The sequence below is a fragment of the Ornithorhynchus anatinus genome, chromosome 21, assembly GCF_004115215.2.
Source record: "Ornithorhynchus anatinus isolate Pmale09 chromosome 21, mOrnAna1.pri.v4, whole genome shotgun sequence".
NCBI lineage: Eukaryota > Metazoa > Chordata > Mammalia > Monotremata > Ornithorhynchidae > Ornithorhynchus > Ornithorhynchus anatinus.
This window is the reverse complement of record NC_041748.1, coordinates 5,892,212-5,910,294: the sequence shown is the minus strand read 5'-3', so window position 1 is coordinate 5,910,294 and position 18,083 is coordinate 5,892,212. Positions and strand designations below refer to the sequence as shown.

Genomic DNA, 18,083 nt, shown 5'->3' with positions numbered 1-18,083 from the left:
AACAGTGACATTTTAGAAAAATGTTGTGGGCTGTGGAATGAAATATGAAGTGAAGAGAGGAGAGACTAGAAGCAGGGAGATCAACAAGGAAATTGATGCACCAGCCAAGGTGGGATAGCAGGAAAAACTAAAGGATTTGGTGGCAGATGGGATAAGAGGATTGAAAGAGAAGGGAAAGTCAAGAATAAAGCCAAGATTTGCAGGCTTTAGAACTTTCGGAGGAAAGATGAGGTGTTCAGTTTTGGAATATTGCTACCGAGGTATTCACCAGATGTCTCTGTGGATATGTCCTGGAGACAGGAGAGGACGTACGAAGGGGATGGGTAGAGGCTTGTGAGCTAGATTTGGGATTCATCTGCATGGCGGTGGTAATTGTATGTATGAGAGTGGATGAGTTCCCGAGGAAGTGAATGAAAAGAGAGAAGAGATGAGCCAGAACCTTGAGGGACACCCACAGTTAGGAGGTGGGAGGCAGAAGAAGAGCCAATGAAAGAAACCAAGATGGAGCAGTTAGAAGGGTAAGAGATCATGGGGATATTGCCTTTTTGAAACTTTATATTATTGTGAATGGTGGTTTAGACAATGCAATATATGGAAAAGAGATGGGATGTACAAACCCAAAGGAGAGCATCTATTTTTTCTCTGTTGTGGTAACAGTATGGTAAGTTTAATTAACTCATATCTACTCTAGCACTTGGTACAGTGATTGGCAGACAGTAAGCATTTAAAGCAGTATAGTCTAGTGGATAGAGCATGGGCCTGGGAGTCAGAAGGGCCTGGGTTCTAATCCCGACTCTGCCACTTGTCTGCTGCGTGACCTTGGGCAAGTCATTTAACTTCTCTGGGCCTCGGTTACCTCATCTGTTAAATGGGGATTAAGACAGTGAGCTCTCTGCGAGACGGTGAGTGTGTCCAACCTGATTGACTTGTATCTACCCCAGTGCTTAGTACCGTGCCTGGCACTTCATATAATAAAAAAAATACCATTTATGATTAACCCTTACCCTTTCAGAATGTCATCTAGCCCTGAAAGGGTTAATGCAGCTTCTTAGGGACCTAAATTATTCTTGTAAGGAATGGGAATCCATGATAAGTGATATTCCTGTAGGTCTTGCTATTTCCTGGACACTTAGGCTCTTCAGGAGCTGACTTTCCCAGCTGCCTTAGAATTTTGAAGGGAAAACAATTTTTCCTTCTCCTCACCATCATTTTTGTCATTCCGTTGCCTTTCCTTTCCCCAACTTGCCTTTCTCCTCCACTTCTATCTCGGGTAGAGGAATACTGGAAATGGAGAGTCCCCTGATCTCAACGTTGCCTGAAAATAACATTAGAGAACGTTGCCAGAACCATTAGGGTATTATGTTACTACAGGCAAAACAGTGGTGGTGGAAAAGTAAAGTCAATGGTGTGGAACCAGCCAGTTTTGATGTATGCTTTAATTGAGAGTGCTGATCAGAATAGCAAGTAATGAGCAAACCATCATGTAGATTATATTTTGTATATTACCTGCCTCCTTGGGGCGCCTTAGCCAATACCACACAATCATCACCAGGCCCCTCCTTATTAACCCAGATTTTAGCCATAGTTGCAAATTTCTAGGTCATTGTACATTTCCGTGAAATTCATATTGTTATTACAGTTTTTATTTGGCAGCCAGTTGAATTTCCCAAAGGACTGTGACCCCAATTATCCTGGGATTCGACTGAAAATTATTTCGATAGCCTGTCAGTTTTGTATGTCCCTCTTGCAAATATCGTCTCCTCAAGCTTATCCTTTTAAAAGGGAAAAACAATTTCCAACACCCCTAAATTCCATGATTCCTGTCCGATAAAAAGGAAAGAACATATCACTCTGCTGTCCGTATAATCAGACAGAAACTCCTAGCCACTGATTTTCAGGTACTTGATCAGCTCTCCCCCTCCTACCTAACCTCACTGCTCTCCCACTCCAATCCAAGCCTGCACATTTGCTTCTTTAACACCGATTAACACATTGTGCTCTATCTCATCTCTTAGGCTCCTTGCTCACCTCTTCCCTTCTGCAGGGAATTCCCACCCCCTTAATATCCATAAGACCACCAGTCTCCCCATCTTCAGAGTCCTACTAAAATCAAATCTCCCCCGGGAAGCTTTCCCTCTCACCTCTCTACTCTATTCTTCTAGACCGTGAGCCCGTTGTGGGCAGGGATTGTCTCTATTTGTTGCTGAATTGTACTTCCCAAGTGCTTAGTACAGTGCTCTGCACACAGTAAGCGTTCATTCAATAGGATTGAATGAATGAATGTTCTTCCAACCTTCATTGCCACCTTTGTACTTAGGTGCTCACCGTACCCCCATCCTTATAGCATCTGGATCCAACGCCTGTATCTTTAAACTCTGTTGTTTCTTCTACCTCTAATTGTGTTTAGTAAATATCTCCCACTGCTAGACTGTGAACTTCTTGAAGGCATTGAGAGCAGGGAGCAAGTCTATTTCCTCTATGGTACTCTTCCAAATATTTAGTATAGTGCTGTACACACAGTGAATGATCAATAAATATCACTGATTGACTGTTTGGTTTTGGTCCACCCTAAGGGCCCGGGAATTCAACTCAATACATTTGAGTTCTTTAGCATGGCTTGCTTTCCTTATGCATTTTGTCTAGAATTCTGTTTAGGGAATTAAAGAAATTTATGTTTCGGAACCAGCGGGATGTTGTGTTGGAAGGAAAGGTGGGTCCAGGAGTGTAATAATAATAATAATGTTGGTATTTGTTAAACGCTTACTATGTGCAGAGCACTGTTCTAAGCGCTGGGGTAGATACATGGTAATCAGATTGTCCCACGTGAGGCTCACAGTTAATCCCCATTTTACAGATGAGGTAACTGAGGCACAGAGAAGTGAAGTGACTTGCCCACAGTCACACAGCTGACAACCAGAGCTTAGAACAGTGCTCGGCACATAGTAAGCGCTTAACAAATGCCAACATTATTATTATTAAATGGCAGAGCTGGGATTCGAACCCATGTCCTCTGACTCTCAAGCCCGTGCTCTTTCCACTGAGCCACGCTGCTTCCTATAATATGCTCAAAGACATGATGTCCAAACAAATGAATGCTAGTGTGAATTTTTCTTAAAATGGGGCTCTACAAGAACAAATGCCCCACATTCTGGGAGGACTGATTGATTTCTGAAACGCCTGGACAGAGAAAAACATTTGCAGCTGGGGTGGAGTCTGAAGACTTCTCTTCTGGAAAATTGCAAATGGTGATAGTCACCCCCCGAGAGTGATTGGATGTGAAATTCTTGAGATCTCGTGCCTAATAAGTTGCACCATGAGAAATAACATACCTTCTCTGTTGAGCAGTCTAAATATTGGATTGATAGAAAGTCTTCCACTCTCAGTAAGAACATGTTAGACGGGTAAAGAAGAGGCCTGAAGGGTTTCAGTAGTTGATGACGGTGCAGTTTATCCCAAAGCCTACATTGGAAATTCCTGAGTGTCTTTCGGAGTAGTATAACCCTTGAAGTCTAACATCTCTACATGGATGTTTTGCTGGAATTTCAAATATGCGTAAACCCCTAGAAAATTTCCTCTTTCACTCCCCCTAGCTCCCTCTTATCCCACCTATCATCTACTATCTCATGTTTCCAGTCTGTCAATCAAGAGGAAATCACTCACCTGCTTTCAAAATCTACCCCCTCCCCAAGCCTCTGACCCTATCCCTTCACACATTATAAAATTGTCCACTCTTCCTCCCTCCATGACAGTCATCTTCAACCACTCATGATCTGATCCTTCCTTTCTCTCTAATTTCAAACATGCCCACACCTGCCCTATCGAAAAAAACTCTCAGTTCCACTGCAATCCCTCACTATTATCCCAGCTGTGACCTACCATTCCTGTCCAAATCTCCTCAGATGGGTTTTTGACACCTGCTGCCTTAACTTCCCCTCCTCCGATTCCCACCTTGACCCTCTACAATCTGGCTTCTGCTTCAGTCACTCCATTAACACCACTCTTTCCAAGTTACCAGTGACCTTCTTCTCACCAAATTTAATGGACTCTTGTCTTGTCTTATGCTGTCGAGTCATCCCCGACCCATAGCGACACCTTGGACACGACTCTTCCGGAACACACCACTTCTACCTGCAATCATTCTGGTAGTGTATCCATAGAGTTTTCTTGGTAAAAATCCAGAGGTGGTTTGCCATTGCCGCCTTCCGCGCAGTCAGCTTGAGTCTCCGCCTTCGACTCTCTCCCAAGCTGCTGCTGCCTGGCCCAGGTGAGTTTTGACTTGTAGCAGATTGCCTTCCCCTCGCTAGCCACTGCCCAAACTAGGAATGGAATGGATAGGCCTCTGCTTGACTCTCCCTCTTATAGTCGAGACTGGTAGAGTACTGGAAACTCTCCAGGAGCAACCCTGTGAGGGGTGTAATGGACTCTACTCTTCCCTAATCCACCTTGACCTCCTTGATGCTGTGGACCGCACTTTCCTCCCGGAAACACTACCTAACTTTGGTTTTTCTGACAAAGTCCTCTCCTCTTACCTTTCTAGTTACTCCTTCTCGGTCTCTTCCTAACTATGTGTGTCCTTAAGGCTCTGTTCTGAGTACCCTTTTATTTTCAGTACCCTCAATTGTGTGACTTAGTGGATAAAGCATAGTCCTGGGAATCAGAAGGACCTGGGTTCTAATTCCGACTCCTTCACACGTCTGCTGGGTGACCTCGGGCAAGTCACTTCACTACTCTAGGCCTCAGTTACCTCATCTGTCAAAATGGGGATTAAGAGTGTTAGCCCCATGTGGGCTAGGGACTGTGTCCTACCTGATTGACTTATATCTACTTCAGTGCTTGGAAAGGTGCTTGGCACAGAGTAAGTGCTTAACAAATATCAAAATAATTACTTCCTTGAGGAGCCCATCCACCCTCATGGCTTCATCTTTGCCTCAGTGCAGATAACAATGATAATAATAATAAAAAATATATTATAATAATAATATAAGTACTTGCTATGGGTCAAGTATTGAACTATACACTGGGCTAGATACAAGAACACAGTCCCTGTCCCACACAGTCTATGTGGGAGGGAGATATGCTTTCTGCCTACTTCTCAAAAACTCCCAGGGGTTACCCATTCCTCTCTGCAGTAAACTGAAACCAGTGACGATTGACTTTAAAGCGCTCACTCTCCCCGATACTTATCCTCGTTCCTCTCCCACCTCACCCCACTTTACATGTCCTCTCTCTGGTCTAGAACTCCTTCCACCTTCATATCCAACAGACAGCCACTCTCTCCACCTTTGAAACTCTTCACATCTCCTCGACGAGGCTTTCCCTGACTCATGTCCCAAACAGTTTGCCTTCCCTTCTTGCGTCTGTTCCACTTAATTCATTCAATAGTATTTATTTCATTCAATAGCATTTATTGAGCACTTACTATGTGCAGAGCGCTGTACTAAGAGCTTGGAATGTACAAATCGGCAACAGATACAGTTATTAATCACTTGATAGTCATCCTCCCCCTTCCCACAGCGCTTATGTACAGAGCCTTACTTTCCCATTTATCCTATCTGTGATTCCTTTTAATGCCCATCATCCTCTCTAGACTGTGAGCTCCTCTTTACCAGAGATCACGTCTACCATCGCCACTGTACTCTCCCAAGCGTTTAGTGCAGGGCTCTGCACATGGTAAGCACTCAGTAAATACCACTGACCGATTGGTTGATTGATTACTAATTCTGTCGTACTCTAGCAAGTGTTCGGTAAAGTGCTTTGCACCCAGGAAACACTCCGGAAATAGTATTGACTGATAAGTGGCTGTGTGACTGTGGGCAAGTCACTTAACTTCTCTGGGCCTAAGTTCCCTCATCTGTAAAATGGGGATTAACTGTGAGCCTTACGGGGAACAACTTGATTACCCTGTATCTACCTCAGCGCTTAGAACAGTGCTCTGCACATAGTAAGCTCTTAACAAATATCAGCGTTATTATTATTATTATTGTCTTATTGGGCTCGAAAGTTATTAGACCACCTTTATGTTGCTTGTTGTGTGTTGCTTTATTGCTGTAGAGAATAAATACCAGATGGGGTAACTTCCATCATTAGATTTTAAGCAGGGAACATGTGTTTCACTTCTGTTGCACTTTCCAAAGCATTCAGTAGAATGAGTTGCCATCAGTAAGGGCACAATAAAAACAATCACTACTTTAGCACTACTACTGTTTCTGAGCAATTTACCCAGTAGGATCCAGCTCGGTTTAACCAATTGAAAGGTGTAAGTCAAAAGGTATTTTCTTACTTTCACCTAAGTTGTTTAAGTTTTGCTAAAGTTAAATTTTCCCCATGTTTTATGGCTTTTTGTCACATGAAAATTGCATTGTATATGAAATAGTTGCGCTTCATCCATGATCTTTCATTTTCATTAAAACCAGCCCCAAACAGTCTACTTATATTCGGAAACTATTGCGTGCACTTTATGAAACGACAGAGATGTGTCTTGCCACTTTTTTACTAACTATTGCGTGCACTTTATGAAACGACAGAGATGTGTCTTGCCACTTTTTTACTTCCTGGAGATGCTGCCATGTAAGCATGAGCAAGTGGGCTATAATAATAATTTTGGTAATTGTTAAGTGCTTTCTATATGTTTGGGACTGTACTAAGCATTGGGATATATACAAGGTAATTGGTTGGACACAGTCCCCGTACCGCATAGGGCTCAAGGTCTTAATCCCCGTTTTCCAGAGGAGGTAACTGAGGCCCAGAAAAGCAAAGTGACTTGTCCAAGGTCAAACAATAGACAAAGGACAGAGCTGGGATTAGAACCCAGGTCCTCTGCTCCCACGCCCACGCTCTACACACTAAGCCACGATGCTTCACGATTTCTGGTGAGTTAAATGAATCTTACCTGTATGGCCAAGAAGCAGTATGGTGTAGTGGATAGAGCATGGGCCTGGGAGTCAGAAGGTTATGGGTTCTAATCCTGACTCCACCACTTGTCTGCTGTGTGACCTTGGGCAGTCACTTCACTTCTCTGTGCCTCAGTTACCTCGACTGTAAAATGGAGATTGAGAGTGTGAGCCCCACATGGAACAGGGAATGTGTTCAACTCGATTTGCTAGTATCCACCTCAGTGCTTAGTACAGAACCTAGCACATAGTAAGCACTTAGCAAATGCTATCATCATTATTATTATTATTGTTAATAATATATTATTATCGTCATTTTCAGATATAGAGCATTGCAATTTACAGCATATATTAAATATTTAATAAAATTCCCTGTATCTATATCCCAGATTGTCATGGAACACCCCTTAGATGGTAAAACTAACACATATCCGTCTAACTTCATTCTTATGTCATTTATCATTCAAAGAGCTATCATTTTTGGAAGATGCATAATATTGGGTGTGATCGCTACAATCAGTGCTTAAAACCAAGGAATCACCCAGCCCTTAGATCTGTTACAGATGGTCTGGAGAGGAGTCTAGGAAGGCATTTTGTTTGGGTTTCTCTTTGTTTTTTATCACTGAAGCCTTGGCTATCAAAGGAAGAAACATTTCCTTTAACCCTGTTTTTTGTTTTTTTTGTTTTGTTTTGTTTTTTAACTTGGTAACTGTTCAAAGAAATGAAATTTGGAAATAAAGCATTCCAAGATTAGTCTTAAATTAAGAAAGTCTTTTTTTTTTTTCCAGGAAGAGGGAATGTGTGCTTCATCTGTTTTGGTGAGGCTGGATTATAAACTAGAATGAATACTTTCCTCATTGCAGAGTTGCACAAAATGAATGCTAGAGTCTTTTACAAGGCTGCTTTTGGATTCAGATTTCTTGGAGGTAAAAGTGTGTTAAATTTAAACATCATCATCACTCTCGGTCTTTATTGAGCCCTTAGTATGTGCAGCACATTCATTCATTCATTCAATCGTATTTATTGAGCACTTACTGTGTGCAGAGCACTGTATTAAGTGCTGGTTGTTCTTGTCTGTCCATCTCCCCCGATTAGACCGTAAGCCCGTCAAACGGCAGGGACTGTCTCTATCTGTTGCTGACTTGTTCATCCCAAGCGCTTAGTACAGTGCTCTGCACATAGTAAGCGCTCAATAAATACTACTGAATGAATACACTACAACAGAGTTGGCAGACGTGTTGCCTGCCCCAACGAGTCTAGAGGGGGAGACAGCCATTTGAAATGTTGTACATTTTGGTTGTCTTTTCCTGTTAGGTAAAATTGGATTATAAACATCGAGCTCCATCCTCTCTCCTGTGAAAAGGGAGGATGGGTTTTCTTACATCCATGAAGGAGTGTGTCTCCAGATTTAACTGAGTATTAGAAACTGTGCCCACCTTCTCCAACTATATGCCACTCTCCCACCTCTTATTTGAGTTCACTACAGATGGAGCCTGGGATGTTTTGGGGTCAGTGCTAGAGGATCGGGGAAGGCCGTTCATTTCTGTTAATTCCGCTATCAGCACCTCAGCTGTACTGCATTCTCCTGCTGCTACCTTCTCAGGCGCATCAGAGCAAATGGCAGTCTGGGCAGCAGTTGCTTAATAAATGATTCTCTCCGTAAGAAGCAGAGAATCAAAGCGAGGGCAGAGGGTGGTAGCTTCGCCTTCATCGGCTCCCAAGGGAGCACTGCAAGACCTGGACAGAGTAAAGCGCGGAGAATGATGAGCGGCCAAATGCTGAGGTGACTTCAGATGGTGAGAAGGTCAACAGGGCTGCCCTCAGCAGAGGCAGCAGTGTGTTTCCCGATCCCTTCCAAGTAGCCGCCTCTTGGCCTGTTCAAGATGGTGCCCTATCCAAAGTCCATATCAAGGGACTGCTACACATGGGCAGAGTCCCTGCTGCCTCCGCCATGCTTCCTCTGCACAATTGTGGCAGCCATTTGTGTTTCCTTTTTCACTGATCCTCCTCTTTCCCTCCTCATCCCTACTATTCATTCATTCATTCAATAGTATTTATTGAACGCTTACTATGTGCAGAGCACTGTACTAAGAGCTTGGAATGTACAAATCGGTAACAGATAGAGACAGTCCCTGCCCTTCGACTGGCTTACGGTCTAATCGGGGGAGACGGACGGACAAGAACAATAGCAATAAATAGAATCAAGGGGATGAATATCCCATTAAAACAATAGCAAATAAATAGAATCAAGGCGATGTACATTTCGTTAACAAAATAACAAAATAACAAAATAACTACTGTCTTCTGAAAGCAAATTAATTAATTAATTCATTCAATCCTATTTATTGAGCACACACTGCGGGCAAGGCACTGTACTAAGCACTTGGGAGCTTACAATATAACAATTAGACACATTCCCTGCCCACATGGCACTTACAGTCTCTAGGGGGAGACAGACATTAATATAAATCAATAAATCAATTACAGATATGTACATAAGTGCTCTGGGACTGAAGGGGGGGATGAATAAAGGGGATAAGGCAGGGTGTCGCAGAAAGGAGTGGGAGAAGAGGAAAGGAGGGCTTTGTCGGGGAAGGCCTCTTGGAGGAGATGGGCCTTCAATAAGCTTTGAAGCTGAGGTGATGGCGTCGAGTAAAAGCCACCACCACAGGGTTGGTTCTCTAAATTTTTGTATTTAGGCAGCATGAGATCTGAGCAGGAGATGTGGAGGTGGGCTGGGGAGGTACAGAGGGGTGAGTAGTAAAGGGGGAGGTGAGGGGGAGAATTCTGGAGAAATGAGGTCAGTGGATGAGCAGGCATGAGGTAGAGGAAGCCAATATCCTCTCTCCTTTTTTTCCCACCAGGGATTTCGTCTAATTTCCATCTGTGTATGCTTTCCGATTGCTTAGTACGGTGCTCTCCTCTTGGTAGGCAGTTAATAAATATAATTTCTGCCAATACTTTAAAAACATTGCTTTAAAAACTTCACTTTTAAAAACAGGCATTTGCATATTCTTTGTCCATGACAGTCTGACCACACTTCTACCAAAATTGGTTAAATTCTAGGTCTCAAATTATTAAACCTACTACCAATAAGTCTCTCCCCTGAATCCATGCCTTACAGAGGCAGGAGAGTTTGTGTAAGAACTATGCCATTGAGAGATATTCCCTCATGAGGGTTGCCCATAATGGAAAGGTCTAAGTTGAAGTGTCGGACCGAGCTGATTCACCTTTGCCGGACAGCAGCGGCATGGGAAAGAGTCAAAGTCGGATGATCAAGCGATCAAAATGTTGATCAAAGATATTGGCAGAGACTTAACTTTTTGCTGTACAGTAGACAATGGTAAACCACTTCTTTATTTTTTACCAAGAAAAGTCTATGGAAAAAGAATAATAGTCACTATGATTTGGGAATGACTCAAAGGCATCTAAGAAGAACTAAATGGGTAAATATCCAATGTTCCATTTGCAAAATGAGTTTGAGTCTTAGTTCTGCTACAAGCAGACTATACCCACCTAATTCATAACTCTAGAATCTGCCTTGCCTTATTTTGATTTTTGTTTCAAATCTGAGAAATCATCTTGTCTGCACCTAACCCACCCCTTACCCTCACTATCAGTGTTATTTATTAAGCACTGAACTGTGTGCAGAGCACTGTACTAAGCAGTTGGAGAGTGCAGTACAGCAGTAGACACTTTTCATGCCTACAAGGAGCGCAAGAGGAGGGGAAACAGACGTCAAAACAAATAAATTATTACTGAGTACATAGTGTGGGGTGAGAAGCAGCGTGGCTCAGTGGAAAGAGTGTTGGCTTGGGAGTCAGAGGTCATGGTTTTGGTCATGGGAGTCAGAGGTTTGAATCCCGGCTCTGCCACTTGTCAGCTGTGTGACTGTGGGCAAGTCACTTAACTTCTCTGTGCCTCAGTTACCTCATCTGTAAAATGGGGATTAATGTGAGCCTCACGTGGGACCACCTCATTCAATAGTATTTATTGAGCGCTTACTATGTGCAGAGCACTGTACTAAGCGCTTGGGATGAACAAGTCGGCAACAGATAGAGACAGTCCCTGCCGTTTGACGGGCTTACGGTCTAATCGGGGGAGACGGACAGACGAGAACAATGGCAATAAACAGCGTCAAGGGGAAGAACATCTCGTAAAAACCGATGGCAACTAAATAGAATCGAGGCGATGTACAATTCATTAACAAAATAAATAGGGTAACGAAAATATATACAGTTGAGCGGACGAGTACGGTGCTGTGGGGATGGGAAGGGAGAGGTGGAGGAGCAGAGGGAAAAGGGGAAAATGAGGCTTTAGCTGCGGAGAGGTAAAGGGGGGATGGCAGAGGGAGTAGAGGGGGAAGAGGGGCTCAGTCTGGGAACGCCTCTTGGAGGAGGTGATTTTTAAGTAGGGTTTTGAAGAGGGAAAGAGAATCAGTTTGGCGGAGGTGAGGAGGGAGGGCGTTCCAGGACCGCGGGAGGACGTGACCCAGGGGTCGACGGCGGGATAGGCGAGACCGAGGGACGGCGAGGAGGTGGGCGGCGGAGGAGCGGAGCGTGCGGGGTGGGCGGTAGAAAGAGAGAAGGGAGGAGAGGTAGGAAGGGGCCTGATTACCCTGTATCTATCCCAGCACTTAGAACAGTGCTCTACACATGGTAAGCGCTTAAAAAATACCAACATTATTATTATTATTATTAGAAAGTGCTTAAAAGGTACAGATCCAAGTAGATAGATGGCACAGAAGGGAGAGGGATTAGGGAAAATGAGGGCTTGGTCAGGGAGGGCCTTTTGGAGGGGATGTGATTTTAGCAGGCCTTTGAAAATGTAAAAGGAGTGGACTGTCAGATATGAAGAGGAAGGGAGTTCCAGGGCAGAGGGAGGATGTGGGAAAGGCGAAAGGAGGTGAGATGCTCAAGATTGGGGCACAGTGAAAAAGCTGATACTAGAGGAGCCAAGTGTGTGGGCTGGGCTGTAGTAAGAAATCAGCCGGGTAAGGTAAGGGGGCGTGAGCTGATTGAGTGCTTTGCAGCCGTTGGTAAGGAGTTTCTGTTGGATGCTAAGGTCCGTGGGCAACCACTAGAGGTTTCCGAGGAGTGGGATGATATGGACTGAACATTTTCTAGAAAAACAATCTGGACAGTAAAGTATGGACCACAGCGATCAGACGGGAAGCAGAGAGATCAGTGAGGAGGCTGATGCAGTAGTCGAAGGACAATATAAATGCTTGGATCAGCATAATTGAAGTTTGGATAGAAAAGAAAGGGCAAGCTCTGTGACCTTGGGCAGGTGATTTGCCTCACTTTCTGCATCTGGAAAATGAAGATTAAATGCCTGTTGTCCCTCCACCTTAGACTGTTAGTCACATGTGGGGCAGGGACTGTGTCTAACCTCACTGCCTTGTTTCTACTCCTGAATTTAGTACATTGCTTGGCACACAGTAAGTCCTTAAGAAGTATCGCAATTATTATTAATGTGGATAATCAACTTTATTCACTATATGTATTGAAATGCTTATTCATTCATTCATTCAATAATATTTATTGAGCGCTTACTATGTGCAGAGCACTGTACTAAGCGCTTGGAATGGACAAATCGGTAACAAATAGAGACAGTCCCTGCCTTTTGATGGGCTTACAGTCTAATCGCTTAGGTGGAGTGGAGAAATAATAATGATAATAATTATGGTCCTTGTTAAGCACTTACTATGTGCCAAGCACTGTTCAAAGCACTGGGGTAGGTACAAGTTAATCAGTTTGGACAAGGTCTCTGTCCCACATAGGGCTAACACTCTTAATCCCTATTTTTCAGATGAGGTAACTGAGGCACAGAGAAGTTAAGTGACTTGCTCAGGGTCCTTCCCATGTTCTATCCACTAGGCCATGCTGCTCCTCTAAAAGAAAGAAAGAAATGAAGGGTCTCATAAGGGGATAACTGTCATACCTCTTCATCACTGGAGTAAAACGGAGCCGGGGGGCTGGGAGATTCCAGTTCAACCTATGCCATATCACCATGCTGGAACATTCAACGAGGGACCTGCAGAGCCTCACTGTCATTATCGGTAATAATGAGAGTGATCATTGGGTGTGAAGCAGCATTTTCTAGGGGAAAATGCACAGGCCCGAGGGACAGAGGACCTGGGTTCTAATTCCAGCCCCACCACTTACCTGCTGGGTGACCTTGGTCAAATCACTTCACTCTCTGTGCCTCAGTTTTCTCATCTGTAAAATGGGAGTGAAATACCCATTCCCCCCCCCCCTTATTAGACTGTAAACCCCATGGGGGACAAAAACTGTGTCTGAACTGATGATTTTATATCTATCCCAGTGCTTAGTATAGGCCTTGGCCCATAGTAAATGTTTAACAAATGTCACAATTTTTACTGGGTGAGATGCACAGCATAAAGGAGTTAGTGTATAGTTATAACCCACTGGGAAACTCTGCCAGTGCAACAAACTATACGTCACCAAAAGTCTACGCGACTGCTCTCGGGCACCGTGTAGGTTGATGTTTGTGTTCTGAGTCTTGGTGACATATCAATCAATCAAATTTATTGAGAGCTTACTGTACGCAGAGCACCGTATTAAATGCTTGGGAGAGTACAACAGAATTGGAAGCCACATTCCCTACCCACAACAGATTCACTTTGTAGATGGAGAGATGGACATTAGTGTAAATAAATTATGGATATGTACATAACTGCTGAGGGGCTGAGTGAATAAAGGGAACAAATCAGGGTGTCACAGAAGGGAGTAGGAAAAGAGGAAATGAGGGCTTAGTCAGGGAAGGCCTCTTGGTGAAGATGAGTGCTCAATAAGGCCTTAAAAGTAGGGGCAGGGGAGTAATTGTGGGTGCTGAAGAGGGGAGGGGATCCAGGCCAGAGGCAGGATATGGGCTAGAGGTCGGCAGCGAGATAGAAGAGATGGAGGTGCAGTGAGTAGGCTGGCGTTAGAGGAGGGAAGTCTGAGAGCTGGGTTGTAGTAGGAGGGCAGTGAGGTGAGGTAGGAGGAGGCAAGGGGATGGAGAGCTTTAAAGATACAAGCATGGAAACTAGTTCACCAGAGAAGTTAAACCTGAAAAGAGCTCTGCTGCCCACAACATTGGATTTATGTTAGTGATACCACCTTGGTTACGCCTCCTTGGCCCTTCCAGACACTTTTTTAAACTTTCCCTCTCTTTGCTCTTCACTTGCACTGCTGTTAGCCCCTAGAGATCTGTCTGAAATCAGGATTTTGCAAATTCAGAAGCTTTGGCAATTCCCTCTTGAGGATACTTTATTTTCATCACGTGCATTAGACAATTTGGCAGCCAGTCAATTCGAAAGTATTACTTTCCTGGGCTCTCATGCTGGGAGAGACTGGTTCTGTCATTATGAAAAACTAAATTCACATATTTGATGCCTCTGTCTTTGGACTGGAGTGCTGCATCCACTCAGGTGGTGGAAAATGGTGAGAAGCAGCATGGCCTAGTGGATAGGAGTCAGAGGATCTGGGTTCTAATCCCGGCTCCACCACCTTTCTGCTGTGTGACCTGGACCTCAGTTCCTTCATCTGCAAAATGGGATTTAAGACTGTGAGTCCCATGTGGGAAAGGGATTGTGTCCAAGCTGACTACCTTGTATCTATCTCAGTGCTTAGAACAATGCTTGATACAAAGTAAGTGCTTAACAAATACCATCATCATCAAATGGTTGTACAAATCTCTGGACAAGAAAGCCTGTTTCTGGGGAGAACACTATTTATTTGGCTTCGATAATCTGAGGTTTTTTTTGTTTTATAATACTTGTGAAGTGCTTATGATATGTCAAACACTGTTCAAAGCACTACGGTAGGTATAAGTTAATTAGGTTGGATAGTTCCTGCCCCGCATGGGAGCTTACGGACTTAAATAGGAGGGAGAACAGGTAATAATAATGTTGGTATTTGTTAAACGCTTACTATGTGCAGAGCACTGTTCTAAACGCTGGGGGGAAATACAGGGAAATCAGGTCGTCCCACGTGAGGCTCACAGTTAATCCCCATTTTACAGATGAGGTCACTGAGGCACCGAGAAGTAAAGTGACTTGCCCACAGTCACACAGCTGACAAGTGGCAGAGCCGGGAGTCGAACACACGACCTCTGACTCCGAAGCCCAGGCTCTTTCCACTGAGCCATGCTGGGGGAAACTGAGGCACAAGGGAATGAAGTGACTGACCCAAAGCAATTGACAGAGCAATTGGCAGAGCCAGGATTAGAACCCAGGTCCTCTGACTCCCAGGACTATTCTCTTTCCAATAGGCCTTGCTGCTTGCTAATGATGATAGCAATAGTAATAGCTGTATTCCTTAAAGTGTTTACTATGTGCCACGCCCCAAGATACAAGATACAGCCCGGTCAAGAATAGTCCCTGTCCCACATGGAGCTCACAGTGTAAGGAGGAAGAACAGGTATTGAATCAATTGTTCCAATTATCTACATAATGCTCAACTTTCCCCGTTATTTCATTTGAATCCCCATATTCACAAGAAGTAGCAGGACCAGTATCAAATTGGGCATGTTTAGCAGGCTAAAATTCACCTATGATGGATCACCTAGTTTGGTAAATGGTAAACTAATGAATAATCTGGAACATAAGGGAACTATACTTCTGTTTCTTTCGAAAAGGTGGAATTTTGGAACGCGGAACAAGAGCACTTGAAAAAGCTCAGAATAAGGAATGGGTCTGGTGTGGTCAGAGTGTCAGACAAGGCATTAGGCAGATTTACAGCCTTAGGAGATAGGCAGCAACTGCTTCTGGGAAGAGTGAAAAGAAAACCTAAGCAGAGGTGAAAATGGAGATAATTCTAATTAACGAGAAGAGCTATTTGAAATAAACTTGGGGATAGGACACCTTAACGCTATCATTGTGATATAGGCATTTCCCAACTTCTTTTTTCACATTCCTTTCCCTGTCTCATCTTCAATTCTGTTCCAGACTTTTTCTTTTTATTTGCCCCGTCCAGTTTTCCTGCCTTCCTTTCTTCCTGTTTCTAAGTCTGTACCTTTGCTTGGCTTCAGGGATTTCTTTAATTAAAAAGTTAATGTGCTCTGACCTGTTAGCAAGAGCAGAAAAAAAATTGCAAACATTTAAAGAAACCTGGAGAAAAAATTAACAAGCAAAAGATATGGCAATTATACAAAGGGCAGCTAATGATAGAGGTTTATTTTCTGTAATTGTCTTCCATGGGCTATGCAGAAAAGTAATATACATTAATTATCCCTGACAGGACCTAGAAGTATCATCTGGGAAACAGTCTCCTTCCCATCATTTGCTTCATTGGTATAATAAAGTATTAGCAAGGCGTATGGATACAGCATGGGCCTGGGAGTCAGAAGGCCATGGGTTCTAATCCTGGCCCCGCCACTTGTCTGTTTTGTGACCTTGGACAAGTCACTTCACTTCTCCGTCCCTCAGTTACCTCATCTGTAAAATGGGGATTTGAAACTGCGAGCCCATGGGGACAGGGATTGTGTCCAACTCGATTAGCTTGTATCCACCGTAGCGCTGCTTAGTACAGTGCCTGGCACATAGGAAGCGCTTAACAAGTACCATAATCATTATTATTATTGTTATTATTATTATAATTATTATTATTACACTGCCTGGCACATAGTAAGCACTTAACAAATACCACCTTTTTTTAATGAGTTGTAAATGCTCTCAGACTGTGCATCCTACATGTCTTACTATGCACTACAAACCCACACAGACACACAACACAAACACACGAAATAAAGGTCAGAAATGTAAATGCATATCTATCTCTGCCCTATATTTTCAAAAACCGTATTACTGACAAAGCTCACCAGAGCTCAGCTCTCCTCCTCTTCGAGACCCTTTTGAAATCCCCCCTCCGCCTGTGAACTTCTCCCAATTAGTTTTTCTTCTCTCAGTCCATCAGTGGTATTTTCTGAGCACTTACTGTGTGCAGAGCACTATATTGAGTGCTTGGGAGAGTAAAACACAACCTATTTTTGTACTCACAATCCTGGTCTACCAGGTTGCTTCCTCCTAACTAACATTTCAGCCCTTTTGCAACACCTCAGCATGCTTGTGCTCACATCTTCCCACTGCACTTTGGTACATATTTATTTCCGAACTCTCTTTAATCACTTCTTCCTCTTATCCATTCATTCATTCCACCGTATTTACTGAGAAGTTACTGTGTTCAAAGCGCTGTACTAAGCACTTGGGAGAATACACTATAACAACAAACAGAAACATCTCTTTCCCCCGTTGGATTGTAAGATTCTTGAGGCCAGGGATTGTGTCTTCCACCTCTAGTGAAGGTTTCTAAGCGTTTAGTAGAATGTTGTGCATGCGGAAGACATTCAATCAATACTACTGATTCATTCAGTCAGTCATATTTATTGAGCGCTTACTATGTGCAGAGCACTATACTAAGTGCTTGGAACGTACAATTCAGCAACAGATAGAGACAATCCCTGCCCAACACTGATTGATAATCTCTCAGATTCTCTTCCAGCAGTTAAGAGTGTTCTGTTTAGGATGAGGAGTCGGGCATGAGCTTGAATTGTTTTTCTAGTACTTCAGAGAATTGTGCTCAACTACCCACTCCTGTCACCATCAGCAGGCATTGTGCTTTCCAAGCACTTAGTACAGTGCTCTGCACACAGTAAACGCTCGATAGATACATCGAATGAATGAAAGAATTGTGAGATGGGTAGTGAAGCATTAGGGGCATAATCTGTCCCTGGGACAATTTACAATCAGATTTTCTTCAAGGCGGGGTTGTGATCTTGCAAAGTCGTATATGAAGAAAAACTCACTTTTAACTGACCCCGTATCTGGTGTCATGCCAACGCACAAAATGATTTCTTTTAGCCCCGCACTGGGATATAACCTGACAAACGCGTGTTGGCAGAAGGAACATTTCCTGATTCTGCCATTGTATTCTTTCCAAAGCGCATAGTGAAAACATGTGTTCTGGAAGAACTAAGTGTCTCCGGGCTCCTTCTGTAGAGCAGGCACTACTGAACCCTCAATCATTATTTAATGGCATTATTAAGTAGGGACACTCTCATCTGCAGTGAAAATGCTCAACATCTTTTCTTAAACACTTTTTTTCCCTAACAATGCACTCTTAGGTGGCTTTTTTTTTTTTTGTCCATGGGCCAAAATGACCTATACAGTTTTGGAGAGGTAATAGGGGA

The 18,083-nt window shown here is 43.5% G+C and overlaps 1 protein-coding gene and 1 non-coding gene across 5 annotated transcripts in view; one reads left to right on the top strand and one right to left on the bottom strand.

The window, feature by feature from the left end:
- Positions 1 to 18,083, top strand: part of SMOC2 (SPARC related modular calcium binding 2) — a 242,717-nt gene that overhangs the window by 120,206 nt on the left and 104,428 nt on the right. The gene's annotated exons all lie outside the window — the stretch shown is intronic.
- On the bottom strand, positions 4,275 to 4,412 carry LOC114806251. Its single transcript, XR_003754286.1, has one exon. It is a non-coding gene; the product is annotated as a small nucleolar RNA SNORA7 (small nucleolar RNA).